Source organism: Culex quinquefasciatus, chromosome 1 (genome assembly GCF_015732765.1).
Source record: "Culex quinquefasciatus strain JHB chromosome 1, VPISU_Cqui_1.0_pri_paternal, whole genome shotgun sequence".
NCBI classification, from domain to species: domain Eukaryota; kingdom Metazoa; phylum Arthropoda; class Insecta; order Diptera; family Culicidae; genus Culex; species Culex quinquefasciatus.
This window is the reverse complement of record NC_051861.1, coordinates 61,090,756-61,113,130: the sequence shown is the minus strand read 5'-3', so window position 1 is coordinate 61,113,130 and position 22,375 is coordinate 61,090,756. Positions and strand designations below refer to the sequence as shown.

The 22,375-nt window shown below is 41.0% G+C and overlaps 1 long non-coding RNA gene across 1 annotated transcript; it reads right to left on the bottom strand.

Moving 5' to 3' along the window:
* Positions 1-11,376: 11,376 nt before the first annotated feature.
* LOC119765322 lies at positions 11,377-15,704 on the bottom strand. The gene is made up of 2 exons (XR_005276645.1): positions 14,843-15,704; positions 11,377-11,751 (listed from the first exon to the last, which is right to left on the bottom strand). It is a non-coding gene; the product is annotated as an uncharacterized LOC119765322 (long non-coding RNA).
* Positions 15,705-22,375: the final 6,671 nt, after the last annotated feature.

Genomic DNA, 22,375 nt, shown 5'->3' with positions numbered 1-22,375 from the left:
TGTGGCCAATCCTGTCAAAATGGCCATTTTCATTACCAGTATCAAAAACCATGAATTTTGATACCCATATTGCCCAAATCTGTATGGTTCCGTAAATGTCCTCCCGGGAGAACCTTCACTCAGGGCAATGGCCACTCCGGGTGTGGCCAATCCTGTCAAAATGGCCATTTGCATTACCAGTATCAAAAACCATAAATTTTGATACCCATATTGCTCAAATCTGTATGGTTCCGTAAATGTCCTTCCGGGAGAACCTTCCCTCAGGGCAATGGTCACTCCGGGTGTGGCCAATCCTGTCAAAATAAACATTTTCATTACCAGTATCAAAAACCATGAATTTTGATACCCATATTGCCCAAATCTGCACGGTTCCGTAAATGTCCTTCCGGGAGAACCTTCCCTCAGGGCAATGGCCACTCCGGGTGTGGACAATCCTGTCAAAATGGCCATTTGCATTACCAGTATCAAAAACCATAAATTTTGATACCCATATTGCCCAAATCTGTATGGTTCCGTAAATGTCCTTCCGGGAGAACCTTCCCTCAGGGTAATGGCCACTCCGGTTGTGGCCAATCCTGTCAAAATGGCCATTTTCATTACCAGTATCAAAAACCATGAATTTTGATACCCATATTGCCCAAATCTGTATGGTTCCGTAAATTTCCTCCCGGGAGAACCTTCCCTCAGGGCAATGGTCACTCCGGGTGTGGCCAATCCTGTCAAAATAAACATTTTCATTACCAGTATCAAAAACCATGAATTTTGATACCCATATTGCCCAAATCTGTATGGTTCCGTAAATGTCCTCTCGGGAGAACCTTCCATCAGGGCAATGGCCACTCCGGGTGTGGCCAATCCTGTCAAAATAAACATTTTCATTACCAGTATCAAAAACCATGAATTTTGATACCCATATTGCCCAAATCTGTACGGTTCCGTAAATGTCCTCCCGGGAGAACCTTCCCTCAGGGCAATGGCCACTCCGGGTGTGGCCAATCCTGTCAAAATGGCCATTTGCATTACCAGTATCAAAAACCATAAATTTTGATACCCATATTGCCCAAATCTGTATGGTTCCGTAAATGTCCTTCCGGGAGAACCTTCCCTCAGGGTAATGGCCACTCCGGTTGTGGCCAATCCTGTCAAAATGGCCATTTTCATTACCAGTATCAAAAACCATGAATTTTGATACCCATATTGCCCAAATCTGTATGGTTCCGTAAATGTCCTCCCGGGAGAACCTTCCCTCAGGGCAATGGCCACTCCGGGTGTGGCCAATCCTGTCAAAATGGCCATTTGCATTACCAGTATCAAAAACCATAAATTTTGATACCCATATTGCTCAAATCTGTATGGTTCCGTAAATGTCCTTCCGGGAGAACCTTCCCTCAGGGCAATGGCCACTCCGGGTGTGGCCAATCCTGTCAAAATAAACATTTTCATTACCAGTATCAAAAACCATGAATTTTGATACCCATATTGCTCAAATCTGTATGGTTCCGTAAATGTCCTTCCGGGAGAACCTTCCCTCAGGGCAATGGCCACTCCGGGTGTGGCCAATCCTGTCAAAATGGCAATTTTCATTACCAGTATCAAAAACCATGAATTTTGATACCCATATCGCCCAAATCTGTATGGTTCCGTAAATGTCCTCCCGGGAGAACCTTCCTTCAGGGCAATGGCCACTCCGGGTGTGGCCAATCCTGTCAAAATGGCCATTTGCATTACCAGTATCAAAAACCATAAATTTTGATACCCATATTGCTCAAATCTGTATGGTTCCGTAAATGTCCTTCCGGGAGAACCTTCCCTCAGGGCAATGGTCACTCCGGGTGTGGCCAATCCTGTCAAAATAAACATTTTCATTACCAGTATCAAAAACCATGAATTTTGATACCCATATTGCCCAAATCTGCACGGTTCCGTAAATGTCCTTCCGGGAGAACCTTCCCTCAGGGCAATGGCCACTCCGGGTGTGGACAATCCTGTCAAAATGGCCATTTGCATTACCAGTATCAAAAACCATAAATTTTGATACCCATATTGCCCAAATCTGTATGGTTCCGTAAATGTCCTTCCGGGAGAACCTTCCCTCAGGGTAATGGCCACTCCGGTTGTGGCCAATCCTGTCAAAATGGCCATTTTCATTACCAGTATCAAAAACCATGAATTTTGATACCCATATTGCCCAAATCTGTATGGTTCCGTAAATGTCCTCCCGGGAGAACCTTCACTCAGGGCAATGGCCACTCCGGGTGTGGCCAATCCTGTCAAAATGGCCATTTGCATTACCAGTATCAAAACCATAAATTTTGATACCCATATTGCTCAAATCTGTATGGTTCCGTAAATGTCCTTCCGGGAGAACCTTCCCTCAGGGCAATGGTCACTCCGGGTGTGGCCAATCCTGTCAAAATAAACATTTTCATTACCAGTATCAAAAACCATGAATTTTGATACCCATATTGCCCAAATCTGCACGGTTCCGTAAATGTCCTTCCGGGAGAACCTTCCCTCAGGGCAATGGCCACTCCGGGTGTGGACAATCCTGTCAAAATGGCCATTTGCATTACCAGTATCAAAAACCATAAATTTTGATACCCATATTGCCCAAATCTGTATGGTTCCGTAAATGTCCTTCCGGGAGAACCTTCCCTCAGGGTAATGGCCACTCCGGTTGTGGCCAATCCTGTCAAAATGGCCATTTTCATTACCAGTATCAAAAACCATGAATTTTGATACCCATATTGCCCAAATCTGTATGGTTCCGTAAATGTCCTCCCGGAGAACCTTCACTCAGGGCAATGGCCACTCCGGGTGTGGCCAATCCTGTCAAAATGGCCATTTGCATTACCAGTATCAAAAACCATAAATTTTGATACCCATATTGCTCAAATCTGTATGGTTCCGTAAATGTCCTTCCGGGAGAACCTTCCCTCAGTGTAATGGCCACTCCGGTTGTGGCCAATCCTGTCAAAATGGCCATTTTCATTACCAGTATCAAAAACCATGAATTTTGATACCCATATTGCCCAAATCTGTATGGTTCCGTAAATGTCCTCCCGGGAGAACCTTCCTCAGGGCAATGGCCACTCCGGGTGTGGCCAATCCTGTCAAAATGGCAATTTTCATTACCAGTATCAAAAACCATGAATTTTGATACCCATATCGCCCAAATCTGTATGGTTCCGTAAATGTCCTCCCGGGAGAACCTTCCCTCAGGGCAATGGCCACTCCGGGTGTGGCCGATACTCTACCAATTTGTTCCCAATCATTTCGGTATTCCGGTGACCGCTCTGGCAACCGTCAATAACTTCTTGGACCTCCTCTCAAGTTCGTTCACCACCTGTTTCTTTCAACGTGTGCGTGTGTGTGTGAGCAATAAAAATCCCAACGTAAGGTCTGTCTTTGATGAAAGTCTGATGGACACTAAATCCTCCAGAGGCTAACTTTTAGTTTAAATAGTTGGCACGGCATCCACGCAACATAAACATAAACATAAAGAATGTCACGCCGATTGCATGCGACGGTAACGCTACATTTTCGAAAAATTTTGCATTGACACCGCAGATAGAGCTTTAAGACAAAGTCCTTTGTCAAAAACAGAAAACGCCGAAAACTCACGTAAACAAAAAAGGTGCAGGTGGTTATGTTCTACATGACCAATATGACAAAGAACTTTGTACAAAACTCTTCAAAGTAAATCCATTTTTATTTATATTTTTAAATTCTTCGCCAATTTATTTAATCTTTAATAATTAATTCTAATTTAATATTTTCAATAATTGGCACCTCTGTGGAATCAAATTGCCAAAAAACGAAAATATTGCCAAAACAAGCATGTTTCGGAAAACTCGGGAGAACCTTCCCTCAGGGCAATGGCCACTCCGGGTGTGGCCAATCCTGTCATAATGTCCATTTTCATTACCAGTATCAAAAACCATGAATTTTGATACCCATGTTGCCCAAATCTGTATGGTTCCGTAAATTTCATCCCGGGAGAACCTTCCCTCAGGGCAATGGCCACTCCGGGTGTGGCCAATCCTGTCAAAATAAACATTTTCATTACCAGTATCAAAAACCATGAATTTTGATACCCATATTGCTCAAATCTGTATGGTTCCGTAAATGTCCTTCCGGGAGAACCTTCCCTCAGGGCAATGGCCACTCCGGGTGTGGCCAATCCTGTCAAAATGGCAATTTTCATTACCAGTATCAAAAACCATGAATTTTGATACCCATATCGCCCAAATCTGTATGGTTCCGTAAATGTCCTCCCGGGAGAACCTTCCTTCAGGGCAATGGCCACTCCGGGTGTGGCCAATCCTGTCAAAATGGCCATTTGCATTACCAGTATCAAAAACCATAAATTTTGATACCCATATTGCTCAAATCTGTATGGTTCCGTAAATGTCCTTCCGGGAGAACCTTCCCTCAGGGCAATGGTCACTCCGGGTGTGGCCAATCCTGTCAAAATAAACATTTTCATTACCAGTATCAAAAACCATGAATTTTGATACCCATATTGCCCAAATCTGCACGGTTCCGTAAATGTCCTTCCGGGAGAACCTTCCTCAGGGCAATGGCCACTCCGGGTGTGGCCAATCCTGTCAAAATGGCCATTTGCATTACCAGTATCAAAAACCATAAATTTTGATACCCATATTGCCCAAATCTGTATGGTTCCGTAAATGTCCTTCCGGGAGAACCTTCCCTCAGGGTAATGGCCACTCCGGTTGTGGCCAATCCTGTCAAAATGGCCATTTTCATTACCAGTATCAAAAACCATGAATTTTGATACCCATATTGCCCAAATCTGTATGGTTCCGTAAATGTCCTCCCGGGAGAACCTTCACTCAGGGCAATGGCCACTCCGGGTGTGGCCAATCCTGTCAAAATGGCCATTTGCATTACCAGTATCAAAAACCATAAATTTTGATACCCATATTGCTCAAATCTGTATGGTTCCGTAAATGTCCTTCCGGGAGAACCTTCCCTCAGTGTAATGGCCACTCCGGTTGTGGCCAATCCTGTCAAAATGGCCATTTTCATTACCAGTATCAAAAACCATGAATTTTGATACCCATATTGCCCAAATCTGTATGGTTCCGTAAATGTCCTCCCGGGAGAACCTTCCCTCAGGGCAATGGCCACTCCGGGTGTGGCCAATCCTGTCAAAATGGCAATTTTCATTACCAGTATCAAAAACCATGAATTTTGATACCCATATCGCCCAAATCTGTATGGTTCCGTAAATGTCCTCCCGGGAGAACCTTCCCTCAGGGCAATGGCCACTCCGGGTGTGGCCGATACTCTACCAATTTGTTCCCAATCATTTCGGTATTCCGGTGACCGCTCTGGCAACCGTCAATAACTTCTTGGACCTCCTCTCAAGTTCGTTCACCACCTGTTTCTTTCAACGTGTGCGTGTGTGTGTGAGCAATAAAAATCCCAACGTAAGGTCTGTCTTTGATGAAAGTCTGATGGACACTAAATCCTCCAGAGGCTAACTTTTAGTTTAAATAGTTGGCACGGCATCCACACAACATAAACAGAATGTCACGCCGATTGCATGCGACGGTAACGCTACATTTTCGAAAAATTTTGCATTGACACCGCAGATAGAGCTTTAAGACAAAGTCCTTTGTCAAAAAATGCGATCTCAGCAGGCGGGTGGGAGGCAGCGTTTTTTGGCGCTTTGACGTTTTCGGCTGAAGAAAAATGCCATAAACTCAATACACGGAAAACCAAATTTACCCTATTTCAAGTTCAAACAAGTTTTTGGTTAGGGAGCGTTCTTTTATTACGTAACGCAAAAAATCGGATTTTTAGGCCCCCTCCCTGCCTCGTAACAAAATTTCCATACAAATTTAAAAAAAATTGTATGGAGCGTGACACGACCTCCAACCCCCCCCCCCCTCCTACCACCAACTGCGTTACGTAATAAAAGAACGCTCCCTTATGAGGAATTCGACGAACTATTTTTTTTTTCAAAATAATCAAAAAGCACTTCACAAATTTAGGTTTAATAAGGTTTCATATGGTCCTAAAGCCCTATGTAAATTTGTATGTACAACGGTAAAAAACACGAAAAACAACTATTTCTGATCACTTTTTCATTTTAATGCAAAAAAAATAATTAAGAGGCAACATTTTTTCGATGGATCAACTACGGTTTCCTTGAAACGAGCTGTCAAGCCGGACCTTTTCTGCCAAGAAGGACCGCGAGGTTAATTTTTTAAGATTGATTTAATGGTACTCTTTTCAAAAGTCATATTATTGCATAATTTAAAAAAAACATCAATATTCATCAATTTAAAAAATAATCAAAGCTTTCCAGAAAAAAGTAGCAAAAACAATGTCCAGTCAATATTTTGGTATGGAAAGAAACAAAAGTGATATTTCAATACTTCAATATTACGTTTGATTAATGTTTCATTCTTTTTCGACGTTTTACTCAAATGATCAAAATCGATCAGCATTTCAGAAAGGTTGTTGAAATAAAATAATTGTCAAAATTGATCGCAACAATTTACCACACATTATGATCGTTAGTAAAATTGCAACACTGTGCAAAACCCAATAAACTGAAATATTGAATTTTTGAATAAAAACGCGAATTTTCTCCCAAAAGTGCTCAAATTGTTTTAGAATATGGAGTACCCGCCGTCGAGCATTATTGTTTTTAAATGAATTAAGTTTAACTTATTTTCATTGAAATAAAAAAAAAGCTGAACACATTAGCGAGGCTAACAGGGTACTTTTTCGAAATTAAAATTTGATAAAAATAACCATCGCTATTGCTATTTGAAAATCCTAATAAAATTTTTCGGCTTAGTTCAATACAAAAATGTGATTGTAATTACAAATTAAAAATTAAATAAAACTTATAATTTCGAATACAACTTAGTCTTTTTTGAGTAAGCCTGGCACCATGACCATGAATTTGTTCATTTATGTTTTTGCGTGTTTGCTATAAAATATTTTTATAGCACTTTGAACTGTGTTTACGTTTACAACTATTTTGTTTGTCAACCTTTCAGAATTAAATTTTGGCCCTTTCAAGTTAAAAACATCGGTAAGTTTAAAATTAAATGCTCAAAATAAAATCCTGACCTATAATCACACGCATGTACCTCCATGATCCGGAAGGTTCCAGGAGAACATACGTAATGGAACCGTAGACGGGATGTCCGACCGACTGCAAACTGGAAATGGTAGAGGAACGCCGAGGAACCAAACAAACCAGCCAAGTCGTGCATGTATTACGGCTCGATCCTCCGGTTGCATTTCAAGGTCAAACACTGGAACACGTCCGTCTGTCGCTGACCGTAAAAGTCCGTCGAGTTCCGGCTAAAGCTACCGTCAAGGCAAACGCCGACTATCGTGAACTGAACGTTGTTGAACGACTAGTTGTGCACCACATCCAGGTGAACCGTGCTTTGAGACTGCATCACCGCACGTAACGTGTCCACGGCCGCGTCAACCTGTAGATGTCGTCGTCGTGTCACATCGAACATTCACGCACCGAGAATAAGAACGCCATGATCAAGACAGCGAAAAGCGAACCGGCGAAGAAGAAGCTGTTCATAATGGAAGGACGTAAACAAAGTAAAGTAAGCATTTCAAAAGAGCACAAAACCTGACACAACTTTTGTAAACAAAGATTTTATCCCTCTTACACCTCATGTAAACTGTTACTTTAGCCGAAGTGTAAACAAAGAGTCTATCCTGCTCACGTCGGTTGATGTTTACATTAGGAACAAGCAGGATAGACTCTTTGTTTACACTTCGGCTTCGGCCCTATTACAATGTTTTGCTTGAAGTGATACACTCTTTGTTTACAAAGGTTTACAACAAACCAAAAACAAAGCAATCGTTACTTACTCAGCCAATCCGGTCAACCCGGATCGAGGAATTCAACTCAGAATCTGCACATCCTTTTTAGGACCAAAAATTGACACATAATGCATCCAACTTGCACAAAACTTCCATTGACGAGCGTCCAACTCAAACTGAAGGACAGAACAAGATCAAACAGGTTGTTGTTTTGCTTGCTTTCATTCGCAAATGAAAGTTACAATAATTTCAGATTTACATTTTTCAAATTATACATTGGTTTCAACATTTACATGCTTTTTGAAAATTCAATTTTAAAAAATATCTGTACCAAAAATGTGGTTTACATGTTTTTCATCAATTACATTGAATTTCATTTTACGAGAAGGCTATTTACGTGCAATACAACGAGTTAAATTGAATCTCAAATTTACATCGAGCATGTTTACGATTTAAACATCATTTCAGTGTCGTGTAAATTCACATTTTTTTTTCTGTGTACCTGAAGCTGGCTGGCCAGTAGCTGGTGCATATGTTCTTCGGAGACGGTGCCAAGCTCGTATGGGACGCGTCCGCACTGACCAAGGAAAAGTCGCCGGTGGTTTAATTTCTTTTTATTTGTGTAATCAGTTTTTTTGTATTGTTAGATATATATATATTGACCGCCCCTCCTCTCCCTTCTCCCCCCATGCGATAACTCGTTGGGTTGCGAACAGGTGCGCGTACTTTTTCAACTTGCTATTCGGCCCCACGATGAACGTAAAGATCCGTTCCTGCTTCAACCACTTTGTTATCTCTCGATCCCAGTTGTCCACCAAACTGCTCGGAGTCACGATCAGAACCCGCTTCACAACCGGCTGCCCGTAAGATCCCTGACTCTTCAAGGTGTAGATCAACGCCAACGTCTACAACGTCTTCCCCAGTCCCATCTCGTCGGCCAAAATCGCTCCAAACTGTTCCGAGTCTTCGCGTTTCATTCCCAAAACCCTTCCCGCGGAACGCAACCCTTTGTTATACTTCCACTGATCGAACGAAGGCTCCCGCATCATCAACGGAACAAAGTCCTCCGCAATCGCTTCATCCCCACAGTCCCAACCAGCTCGACACCCGTGTCGACACCACAATCGGACTCCCGGCGCACATCGACTCCGCCGGCGGCCTAAACCCTCCTCTCGCCTCGAATCGAACCCTCTTCACCGGCACATCATTCTCCTTGGCCACCTCCCCATCAATTCGCTCCACCAGTTCAACCTCCTTGCTCAACCGCGAACCCTCCTCCAGCTCCTCCCCCTTCACCAACCCGGAGCTCCCAATAACCTTGCCGTCCTCGTCGCCCAACGTGACGCTCTTCCCGCCCACGATGGTCAACGTTCCGTCGCCCTCCCACGTTTTGTGCTTTTTGGTCGTTATTTTGCCCCAGCACACTTGCGTCGTCGTTGGTTCTGCGGGGGTGTGTAACGCTGCCGGCTTTCTGACTGCGACGGCTCGGGCTTCCAACACGCGGGCATGGTTCTCCGAGCATGCCCAGGTCCGGTTGGGCTTGCGGTAACGGCTCGGATTGTGAGGGTGGTGGAAGTTCGGCCGGCAGGGACCGCTTCATCGACGGTCCTGCCGTCATCACCCGCATTTGCTTCTTTAGTAGAAGTGCTGACGTTTCAAGTCCCGCTGTCCCAATCTTCGTAGGGCACCGGAAATCCTGAAGGTGACAAAATATACCTCAAGATGGATTGGAGCGGTGACAGTTTGTAAATGAAGGAAACAAACAAGTGACAGTTCTGAACTGTCACTATCAACACTGAACAAAATTCAATTCCGAATATCGTGCAGATACATAATATTTACGCTTGTATTCACGATATTTACGAAATATTTACGGAAGTAAATCCAATGCGCTACGGATCAACCATGTACCCAACCCCGTGAGGAGGTCCTACATTTACAAAAGGGAAAAGGGATACCTTAAAACTAACCTACTTTTACTTTTTACTTTTACTGCTCGGACAACCTGCGGGTCATGAGCTGTCTTCAGATGCGTTGCCATCTAACTCGGTTCTGGGTTGCTTCTCTCCAACTCCGACTCGGAACTCCCGCACTTTCCAGATCTTCCTCCACTTGGTCTAACCACCGTGCACGTTGCGTCCCCCTCCGCCGCGTTCCAACCGGCTCCGAATTGAACACCAAATTCACCGGATTGATAGTCTGGTTCGGTTGGCGTGAATCCAGCGCGTCCGGCATTCTCGCGACGTGTCCGGCCTACCTGATCCGGCCAGCTTTGGCGACTTTCCGAGTGCTTGGCTTGCCGTAGAGTTGCGCCAGCTCGTGGTTCATCCTTCTCCGCCACACATTGTTCTCACGTACGCCGCCAAAGATCGTCCTAAGCACTCATCGTTCGAAAACTTCAAGCGCTTGCAGGTCCTCCTCGAGCATCCTCCACGTCTCGTGCCCGTAGAGGACGACGGGTCTTATCAGCGTTTCGTACATGGTACACTTTGTACGCCGGGAAAGGTGACCAGACCGTAAGGTCTTGTGGAGTCCGTAGTAGGCACGACTACCGGTGATGATGCGCCTCCGAATTTCTCTGCTGCAGTTGTTGTCCGACGTTACCAACGTGTGTTGAAGCCCGCCCGCCTCATCACACCTTCAAGCCCAATGTTGAAACAGAGGCCGGAGATACCGTCGCCTTGTCGCAGTCCCTTGCGCGATTCGATCGGGTCGGACATCGCTCCCGAAATCTTCACGTTGCACCGTGCCCCGTCCATCGTCGATTTCACCAGTCTGATCAGCTTCCCGGGAAAGCCGTTCTCGTACATGATCTTCCATAGCTCTTCGCGATCGACCGAGTCATACGCGGCTTTGAAATCGATGAACAGGTGGTGTGTCGGGATCTGGTGCTCGCGACACTTTTGGAGGATTTGGCGTAGCAAAAAGATTTGGTCCGTCGTCGATGTCCCTTCCACGAAACCGGCTTGGTACGTCCCAACGAAATCCTTTGCTCGCTCCGACAGACGACAGAAGATGATCTGAGACAGCATTTTGTAGGCCGCGTTGAGAATAGTGATAGCTCGATAGTTCTCACATTCCAACTTGTCCCCCTTCTTGTATATCGGGCATATTACTCCCTCTTTCCACTCCTCCGGTAGCTGTTCTGTCTCCTTGACTATCAGCCGGTGTAGACAGGCTGCCAGCTTGTCCGGGCCCATCTTGATGAGTTCAGCACCGATACCATCTAAAATAACCGGGATTTAGAGATGAGAGTTGTGTTGTGATAAGGTTTGCAGAGCAGAAAGTACGATGTCGTCCGTTTGGAGTTCAGCGGTAAAAAGAGACCGACTGGAGCGCAAGCTCGGTTTATTTAAGGTATGTTACATCATGTGCGTTGAATGTATTTGTGCTGTCATTTGACTAGGCACTCAGACGAGGGGTACTCAACAGTCCTCCCCCCTTTACTTAAAACTAAAGTTAACGAACTCATTAATGAAATGATAACAATGTAATTTATATAAAGCAAGGTTAAGTATCAAACAAAAATCTAATTCAACGTTTTGTTCTAATTCGAAAGAAATTAGTGTTCAGGAATTGTAAAAAAGTCTTCACCGCAGATAATTTCACTGTTAGAAGTATTCCTTTTACGTTTTTTACGTTTTGTTCCTTTCCGTTCAGAGACATCCCTAAACGGACGGTTTCTGCCGCATCCAGCACCACCCGTGTCCTCGTTCGAAATCTCCATGTTGTTTCGCATTTCGTCTTCAGTAGAAGGTCATTTCGTTTGCTGCACTCCACCAGCAACTTCTTTGATTGCCAGTCACCACGAACAGCACATCTCCTTCGAGTCCACAACACGACGATTCGTGCTACTAGGCGCCATCGCGTTTTCTTGTCCTCGCTCCACTGGGAACCGTGTTGTACGAGTATCTGTTTATAATACAAATAAAATTGTTTTAGGACATTTATAATGAAAACTGTAAAAACAACTCTAAAACTCAGGACAGAAACAAAGCCTGTGAACAAAGCCAATGGACCTTGAAACAACAAGTAATTCATCACTATTGTGGATTTTTGATTGAGAATTAATGCAAACAATGCATGGAATCAAGATATTTTGATCTATTTTATGAAAATATATGCTAGGTATGTCCCAAGTTAAAGAGACTACCTCATTCACCACCCTTTCAAAAAGTTTCCATTGAAACCATTGAGTTTCCACATCTACTATCTGATCATCTGTCAAACACTTCTCTTGAAAAGTTTTAGTTTTAGGTATGCTATAGTTTAACTTGTTTATAATTTGCTTTTCATTCAATGTACCATTGCACACACAACTATTTGAAATTAAACTAAATTTCCATGACAGACAATCATCGTCTTGAACAAAATTAATGAACTGAATTGAACAAATGACCAACAAACTAAAATTATGGAATTCTCCATTCGTCACTTTCGTCAGCCCGCGAATAAGGTTTCTTAGCAAACAAATTGAGAAAACTAATCTCAAAAATATGAATAACACAATGACTATTGCCAAACTGTCCAGCAAACAATTACATTCAAGCAAACAAACCAACAGCTTTGGTTTGATGCTTTTAATAAGATTCCTGTCCAACACTTGTTGTTTCTCAATTGTGTACCAAATAACAGATTTAATGATTTGGCATAGATGACTTGTAAACATTTCAATTTCCCGCTTTGTAAATATAGCGGTTTGCCAACTTTGTCATTTAACAACCAGCAATCGTCCACAAATTTTTGATCATGCCGACCACAAAAATCGTCAACAAAGCGATTGTCTAACTTTTTAGCACATCCTTTACTCAAAATCAAAATAAATTGCAAATTTGCAATGCTCGTCAAAATTTCAGTCATCAGTTCGTACAGAAACAACGAATTTTGTATAGCTTTAAACCCATTTTGGCAAACAATTATAGCAATCATAATCAAAAATATTATCATCAATTCAATGTTTTGCATATCATACTCGTTTTTCAAATTAGATTTACATAGCTTTAAACTCAAACTACTACCTTTTCGCCCTGACATCTCAGAAACTTCGTCAAATAATACTTTTTCAAAACAAACACTTTCCGAACTTTCTTGAAACATTCCCCAAATTGGGGTTAAAATCAAATTCTGAACATCATCAATACAACACTCAATTCCACAACCATCATTGCCAATCAGCAGCTTTTGTCCGAACTTTCACAGGTATCAAGATTTGCTTGATTTGAGTTAACATTAGTGGTAAATAAACATTCCAAATCAAAATTGTCACTGTCTTCCCAATTTGAGGTATAATATAAATTTGCTGCTATCGCATTGCTTGAAATATTTCTTTTGATATCAAAATTATGTTCAATCGAACCCTCGTTATTTTCCAACATCACATCTTGTTTTATATCCAAAACATCGTCATACAAAAATAAATTATTCAAACCACACACAACATTTTCTTCCCAATTTGGGGCACCTTCAAAACTCACGCTGACATCTGCTAAAAGTTCATTAAAACCTACATTCTCGCATTCACCACCTTGTTCACCACCTTCCATGTTCTCATCATGTAAAAATCCAAAACCACAAAACAAATTATCATCCCAATTCAGGGCCTTATCACAATTTTCATCAATATTATAACAAGTTTTATCAAACAAATCGTTCAAATCCAAAATCGAATCATCCTCCCAATTCGGGGTAAACAAACTTTTCAATTCAATGTCAGCATAACTATCATCATTAATTGGTATAGAAAATTTGCTGTCATTCAACAAGCAACTATCATCAACTTCACAATCAACCATTTGGTCCTCTATTTGTGTTTCATCCAGCTTAACATATGTTGTGTTCAAAACAGTAAAAATTTTCATGCATTGGTCGTTATTATCTTGAAAGTTTTCTATTTGGTTGAACATTTCCGCATTTGCGTACTCAATTTCACCACCTTCATTGCAGGAATAATCATCTGCAGTACTCTCACCCATGAAATTCACAAATTGTCTGTTAAAGTAATCAAGTTTGAAGCAATTTTGCTTAGAATGACCCATTTTCCCACAAAAATCACACGAAATTCTAGTCTGAGGATATCTCCTATCATAGCTTTTGTCAAAATACCTTTGTTGTTGTGTTTGGTTATTGAACCTTCGGTTAGTGTAAACTTGAGAATCAGAATTGTAGTTTTTATAAGGCTGAAATCTGGAATTGTTTCGCCTTTCTGGAAAATTTTGCCCTTGCAACCCATCATTTTGTCTGTAATTTCCGTACCGTGAAGACCCTTGTCTTTGTGTTGTTGTCTTTTGAATGTAATGAATCTGTTCTGGTGTAAAGTAACTGTACTGTCCCAATTGAGATCCTCCAGGTTGATTGTTTAACGCTTTAACGTTTTGTTTTGCTATGTTGTGATGAACTTGTCCATCTTGTCCAAAGTCAAACCTTCCTCCTTCAGCAAATTCTCTTTGAGATTCCCGTCAAGAAGACCCGCCAGGACCCTGTCCATAATGGCCACGTCCTTAAACGCCCCAAAACCACAGAATTCCGCCTGCATCTTGACCACCTGCACGAAATCCTCATTGGATTCATCAGGTTGTTGGTTTCGCTGACTAAAACGAAAGCGTTGTACTAAGTCCGGCTCCGTTTTGTCCAGTTTTTGCTTTAATTTTAACACAATGTCAGCATAAGAGGCTTTATCCAACTCATCTTTGCTGTAGTGCAGTTTTAATTGCGAAAAAAGAAAAGGACCGCAAATCATCATAAAATGCGATTTTTGGCGATCAGCCGCAACTTGATTTGCGTGAAAGGTATAGGCCAGTCGATCTGACCAGTCCGTAAATGACGTACCCTTTCTAAACATCTCAATAGAGGTAGCTAACCCGTTCGAACCCATGTCTTGATATCAAAAATCAGGTAAAAAAAAATCAAATTCCAAATTTCCCAAAGAAAAAATAAAAAGAAAACACACAAAAATCTCTATTACTGCAAATCCAGGGATCAAATCAAAGAAAAGCTTGCTACTCACCGATCTCGCACCCGGCCTTTGCCAGCAAGCAAACTTAACCTCCTGCACAAACTCGTCGTGCGCACCGTGCACCAGCACAGGAAAACGTCGTTCAGCGAAGCAAAAGTTTGTGCACCGGCTCAAACAGCTGAATTACACCGTGGCAATTTGGCCTCACAAAGCTGCTTTCTCCCGGTCCAAGAACAAATCGCCTGGTCACCGCCGCCAACGAACGCTCTCCTTTGTCCCAAAAATGCCGCCGGAACTGCCGACGCTCCAAACCACCGCAAAAAGCAGAACCTTCACCGCACCGAATCAGCAAAAATCCACCGGAATACGCCGCGCAAAATCGTGCCACTTGCCGCCCGAACCACGGAATTCGCCGTGCTGCAACCTTTCCGATGCAAATCTCCGGCCAACAGGTACCGCACTTCCAGGCACACCGACAGAATCCTCGGTTTTTTGCTGCTGCTCACTCGGCGTCGGTTTGTAGAAAACAAAATGGTGCCACCGCTACTCGCACACAATGGCCAGCAAATTTCTTCTCCGATGCGTGCTCACCCGAACAGGACGATCGTTTCAATCCCGCAAAGGAAAAAATGATTTAAAAAAAAACTGTCCGATTAAATACACCACCGAAAGAAAAAAAAACGCTCGCGTAGTTCTTCACTCCTTCGTCGCCAATTAAAATAACCGGGATTTAGAGATGAGAGTTGTGTTGTGATAAGGTTTGCAGAGCAGAAAGTACGATGTCGTCCGTTTGGAGTTCAGCGGTAAAAAGAGACCGACTGGAGCGCAAGCTCGGTTTATTTAAGGTATGTTACATCATGTGCGTTGAATGTATTTGTGCTGTCATTTGACTAGGCACTCAGACGAGGGGTACTCAACACCATCCTTACCCGCTGCTTTGTTGTTCTTCAGCTTCTTGATGGCATCCTTAACTTCCCTCATCGTGGGTGCTGGCTCGTTCTCGCCGTCCACCATACCGCTGACGTCGTTTCCCCCGTCGCCCTGATACTCCGCCTCTGGGCCGTTCAGGTGCTCGTCGAAGTGCTGCTTCCACGCTCGTCCGTCAAGATGCCTCCGTCCTTATCCCGGCACATTTCGGCTCGCGGCATGAAGCCAGTCCGGGATTGGCAAAGTTTCTTGTAGAACTTACGCGTTTCGTTGGAGCGATACAGCTGTTCCATGTCCTGGCACTCCAACTCTTCCAGGCGGCGCTTCTTGTCCCGAAAGAGATGAGTTCGCTGTCTTCGCAACTGTTTGTACGACTCCTTGTTCCCACGGGTGTTGTGCAGCAGCCACTTGTCCCGCGCTGCTTTCTTCTCGTCCCAAATCGCCTGACATTCCACGTCGAACCAGCCGTTCCGTCGAACTCGGTCCACGTACCCGATGGCACTCGATGCCGCTGCGTTGATGGCTGCTTCCATATGGCTCCAGCAGGCCTCCAGAGGGGCTTCGGCGAGCTCACCCTCGTCAGGCAACGCAGCTTCGAGTTCCCGCGCGTACCTCAGGATCCTTGAGTCGCTCCAGGTTATACCGCTGCGGGCGACGGTACCGGATCCTGTTGACCTCGGACAGGCGTTGGCGCAGCTTTGCCACCACCAGGTAGTGGTCCGAGTCGATGTCCGCGCCACGGTAGGTTCTGACGTCGATTATGTCCAAGAAGTGCCGACCATCGATGAGAACATCGATTTGCGTCTCCGTGTCGTTTGGTGATCTCCAGGTGTGCTTGTATAGAGAGGTGTGCTGGAAGAAGGTACTACGTATGGCCATGTTTCGGGAGGTAGCGAAATCGATGAGTCGTAGGCCGTTCTCGTTCGTCTGCTGGTGGGCGCTGAACCTCCCAATAACCGGTCTAAACTCCTCCTCCTGGCCGACTTAAGACGCCGATGACAATCTTGACGTCGTGTTTTGGACACTTCCTTTACTCGCGGTCAAGAAGCTCGAAGAAAGCGTCCTTGTCATCGGCGTCGCTTCCCATGTGCGGGCTGTGCACGTTGATGATGCTCAGATTGAAGAATCGGCCCTTGATTCTCAACCGGCACATTCTGTCGTTGACTGGCCACCATCCAATCACGCGCTTCGCCATTTCGCCCAGCACGATAAAAGCTGTCCCTATGTCCGTGTGTATCGCTCGCCGTACGCAACGCTCACTTGCTTTCACTTTAATTTTCTTTTTAATTTTTAGAATAAAAAACTTTTCGCCGATTTTATTTTGTCGCACTACGATTTCACTCCGGCCTTCGAAATTTCTTCCACACTTCCAAGCCACACCACAGGCAGACCGTTCGTGACGACGACGGTACGATCACACAATACTACCGCGATGCGAAGGACCGAAGACGACGATGACGACGATGACGACGACGAGCTTCTTGTTGCCGGGAAGCACTTTATTGTTCACTTGTTTGGCCAGATCTAAACCGCAAGATCGACCAATTTTTTCGCGCGAAATATTGGCGATTTTGCGATCGCTGGACGCGGATTTTGTTTTGCACCGCTTCACTACAGGTTCCAACACCTGCTGACGGGAACTTCACGTCGCGGGGGACCAGATAACCACGGATTCGCGAGTAAATTTGGCCGGAGCACAGCACCGCGTTAGCAATGATTTTTGTCGAAATGCATCAATTATCTTATTGGACCTAGGCTAAGTGATTTTTCATGCTCGATAATTGCAAATTTCACGGGGTTCTCAATTTCAAAACACCAAATTTCACGCAAATTTCGCGGAACGTGAAAATTTTTAAAATAACTCAGAAAATCCTACACACAAAAAAAATATTTCCGAATGTTACATCATTTATGATGTAACACTTTTGCACGTCATTAAACATTGAAATTTAAATGCAATTTAATGTAAATTTGCAACAAATTACACGTAAAAACATGACTTTACATGTGATTCAACATCAACTGAGTTTACATGTGATTCATTTTTTCCGTGTCGAGTAAATTCACATACAGTATGTAAAAAAAGTATTTACACCCCTTGGGCACTATGCACATATTGTGATGAAACATCTAAACAATTTAATGTTGACAGAAACCTAGTACTACGTTTTGTTCAAAAACTCATGCCAGACATTTTGCTACAAAAAACTCATGAAAAGATGATTTCTATAAAAAGTTATATAACAAATACTATTACGAAACTAAAAAAGGTGCAAAAAAAGTTTGTACACCTTTCGAAAAATTATCATAAATAATGTTATTTGTTGACAAATCACCATAAATCCAGTCTCCCAACTTCAAATAGGCATCCTTGACTGATTAAAAAATAATTTGGATTGAATATAAAGTTTACTAACTACTTAGTATAAAAGTTTATATAACTCTGGAAATTCTATATAAAACTTATCTAAACTTAATTTTGCAAACTTTTAATTCAACTAAATGTCAATATATTACCATGGAATTGCTAAATAAACATTTTGGAGTGGGTATAACGCCGTTTTGGGGGTATTTGTATCGATAGAATAGATTTTTCGTTGGAATTTCGTACCAACCCGGAATTACGTCGTCGGAAAATCCGCCGGCATCCGAACCGGTCCACAATTCTTAAGTCAACCTATGTGGCATCGGAAAGGGCATAAAATTTCCCATCTTTTGATACCCATACATCTAGGTTTTCTATAAAACCCACGATTTTAAATACCTAGGTAAAAAAGTTGTTATGGTTTTGTTTGAGCAATCTGCCAAAAATGTATGGAATTTCGTAATTTTTGTTCTCGTGGATCAAACTTACTTTTTGCCCAGGTATTTAAAAACGTGGGTTTTATAGAAAACCTAGATGTATGGGTATCAAAAGATCGGAAATTTTATGCCCTTTCCGATGCCACATAGGTTGACTTAAGAATTGTGGACCGGTTCGATGCCGGCGGATTTTCCGACGACGTAATTCCGGTTGGTACGAAATTCCAACGAAAAATCTATTCTATCGATACAAATACCCCCAAAAAGGTGTTATACCCACTCCAAAATGTTTATTTAGCAATTTTATGGTAATATATTGACATTTAGTTGAATTAAAAGTTTGCAAAATTAAGTTTAGATAAGTTTTATATAGAATTTCCAGAGTTATATAAACTTTTATACTAAGTAGTTAGTAAACTTTATATTCAATCAAAATTATTTTTTTAATCAGTCAAGGATGCCTATTTGGAGTTGGGAGACTGGATTTATGGTGATTTGTCAACAAATAACATTATTTATGATAATTTTTCGAAAGGTGTACAAACTTTTTTTGCACCTTTTTTATTTTTGTAATAGTTATTGTTGTATAACTTTTTATAGAAATCATCTTTTCATGAGCTGTTTGTAGCAAAATGTTTGGCATGAGTTTCTGAACAAAACGTAGTACTAGGTTCCTGTCAAACTTTATTTTTTTTACATGTTTCATCACAAAATGTGCATAGTGCTCAAGGGGTGTAAATACTTTTTTTACATACTGTATTTTTTTCTGTGTATGTTTAAATCACAGAAACTACTTTTTATGCTTCATTATTTATTATTCTTCAATAAACTAAAAACCAGGGCTGCGGAGTCGGGTCATATTTCAAACGACTCCGACTCCGACTCCGACTCCGGCTTTCTCAGATTAGCCGACTCCGACTCCGACTCCGGCTCCGGCTTTCAACAAATGGTTGGCTCCGACTCCGACTCCGACTCCGGCCTACCAACTCTAGCCAACTCCGACTCCGACTCCGACTCCAGCTTTCAACAAATGGTTGGCTCCGACTCCAACTCCGACTCCACATATTTTTTAATGTTTCAAAAGTTAGTTAACTATTATTAGTTAATTATTTTTAACACATTGATAAATACACGGAGAGACCGGCCGGGGCAAATCTAAGAAAATCTTGGTTAATTTAACTAAAAGTATGGGTTAATTTTTTACACAGCTTTTTTTCAACAATCGATTGTTGATTTTGTTAACCTGAAATTGCTGACCACCAGTAATTAAAATTAACTAAAAAAATAGTTGGAATTGCATTTTTTGTTGGTTAAATGACCGAAAAAAATTCTAGCAGTCGACTGCTAGAATATTTTTTTCAGAAAATTAACTAAAAATTTCTTGTTTTCAACTGAAATATTGTGGAATATTCTGTTAAAAACTGGCTGGAACATATTTTTCAACTATTTTTCAACATTTTTTCGTTGTATCAACCGAAATATTTTTGCATGGAGTAAATTATTAGTGGTTTGTAACAAAACATTTCTTAATTAGACATAATTTATGTAAGTGTTGATATATATTTTCTTTAATTATCTAACGATATAGGCTGGGCCGATTTTCTAGCTATATTTTAACTAATGCCTTACTTGAATACAAAAAAATATTCGTACATGTAGTCAATAATTAGCTGTTGTTAGCAATATTTTTATTGAATTTGCAGTAAATTTTATAATAATGCCTCACAAATTAATGCTGAGTTTTTTTTTATTTTCGCATTTATTCTGCCTAAAAATTTAACGTTTTGTACTCATTGGTTTTTTTTGTTGCATTAAGTTGTTAAATTACTGTTAAAAGCATCAAAACATTTTTTTTAACTGTTGTTATAAAACATGTGAAATTTGACTAATGTTTAAAAAAATTACATTGCATTAATCTAAAAAAAATAAAAAATAAAAAAGCATACTACAAATTTCTCGTGAATTCCTTAAAAATAGAAACCGAGCAAAATTTTCACCAAACTTTAAGCTTATATTTGTATTATGTTGTATAAAATTAAGTGTTGTATTCACTTACCATGACTGTGAAATCATCCGATAAGTCATCATCATCTACAACGGTCTCAGGACACAGAATTTTCACCAAAGTGAACCTTTTGCTGCAAATAGACATTTGGAATTTATTAGTAATTTAATACAAAATTCTTAATTTTGGTTATAGACTGAAAAAAGGAACGTAAATAAATGTAATTATAATGAGGAAAGAAGAAATATCAATAATGCTACTTACCAAGCTTGCATTAATTTAACAATTACTTTTGGCAACACACTTTTACTGCATTTGATTTAATTTATACAACGAACTCCGAATCCTGAAAAAAATATTTAAAGTTTAACTTACCAGTTTATTGAGCAGTCGTATTGCAACAAAACTTTCAAGATAATAATTATCTCCTTTTATATATTTTATATATTTTTATTTTTGATATTTTATTTCAACTCTATTTTTATGTTGTCATGTACGCATTTCTATGTATTTTATAATTGATGATTCTGAAAAAATAATGGTTCATTAAGATTATATCCGTCGTAAGCGTGAAGCTTTTAAATGATTCAGTTTTCTTATAAGAATCACATTAGATAAACTATTGTGCAAAAATAAACCCATACTTACTTGGATTAACCAGCATTTTGTTAAATTTGCCCGGGATGCTCCATCCGTTAAGAGTTGGCCCGCATCTCCCTTCTACTGCCCTCTCTTTCCATCAAACATTCTTATAACGTGTTCAACTCACTTGCATTAGAGGTCCTCATGGTGAAGGTCGTCCTCTTGCTCATCATAGTTTATCACCTGCAAAGAAACCATCAACAAACCTACTCTCCAATTCCACCTCCCCAGTTGCGACACTTTGATTTGCCACTTCAACATTAGGCAAATAGTGTAATTTTCACCATTCACATCCTCTCACTTCATAATTAACAACACAAACTCAACAAATCGACCGCTCTCGTTTGGATCCAGACTTCAAATGACAGACGTAAACAAACCCAAGTTTATCTTTTAAATATTCAACCAATTGTTAATTATATTCAACAAAAAAAATCTTGATTTTTCTAAAACCAAAGCTAACAGCCGAGCACGTTCATTCGAGTTCGGGAAATCTGTTAGCTTTTTGCCTTTAGCATTTTCAACAAACAGGTTATTAAATTAATACTGAATTTTGGTTAATTTAACTGAAAATTGGCAGTGACAAGTACGTTTTTGTTAAAATTTACGAAAGTAAAATCAACAATTTTAATTGTTAAAATTTCTGGGCACAGTCTCTCCGTGTAGGATTATTTAAATACTCTCTAAGCGTCATGTTGTTCTAAAGAAAAATAAGTTAAGTAAAAGTAAAGTAAAGTAAATAAACGGAAAAAAAGTTTCTAGGTTACAAGTTTTATACGTTATGGAAACTGAAATCAAAAAATATCTTCAGTTTTAGAGGCATTTTGAGAAGAACAGTTTTGTAAGTGAATTTAGATTTATTTGCTTAACCTCAAATTTGAAAATATTTTTCTCAAAGCTAATAAATTTAAATATTAAATTGTTATTTTTGAATGAATAACTAAAAGAAACCTGGCCTTAATGATCTATTGAACATTAAAATTCAATTTGTTCACTTTCAGGCTGACATTTGTAAGAAGCACAGTGACAGGCACATTGTTTTTTAAATGACAATTTTAAACGAAACATTTTTTTTAAGACGTACATGGACATCACACCATGGCTGAAGTAGATTATTATTGCAAATCAATGTATCTAAACAATTTCTTCGTGGAAAAGACGCTTAAGATGTCCTTTTTTAAAAATCTGTGATATGGAAAATATTTTAC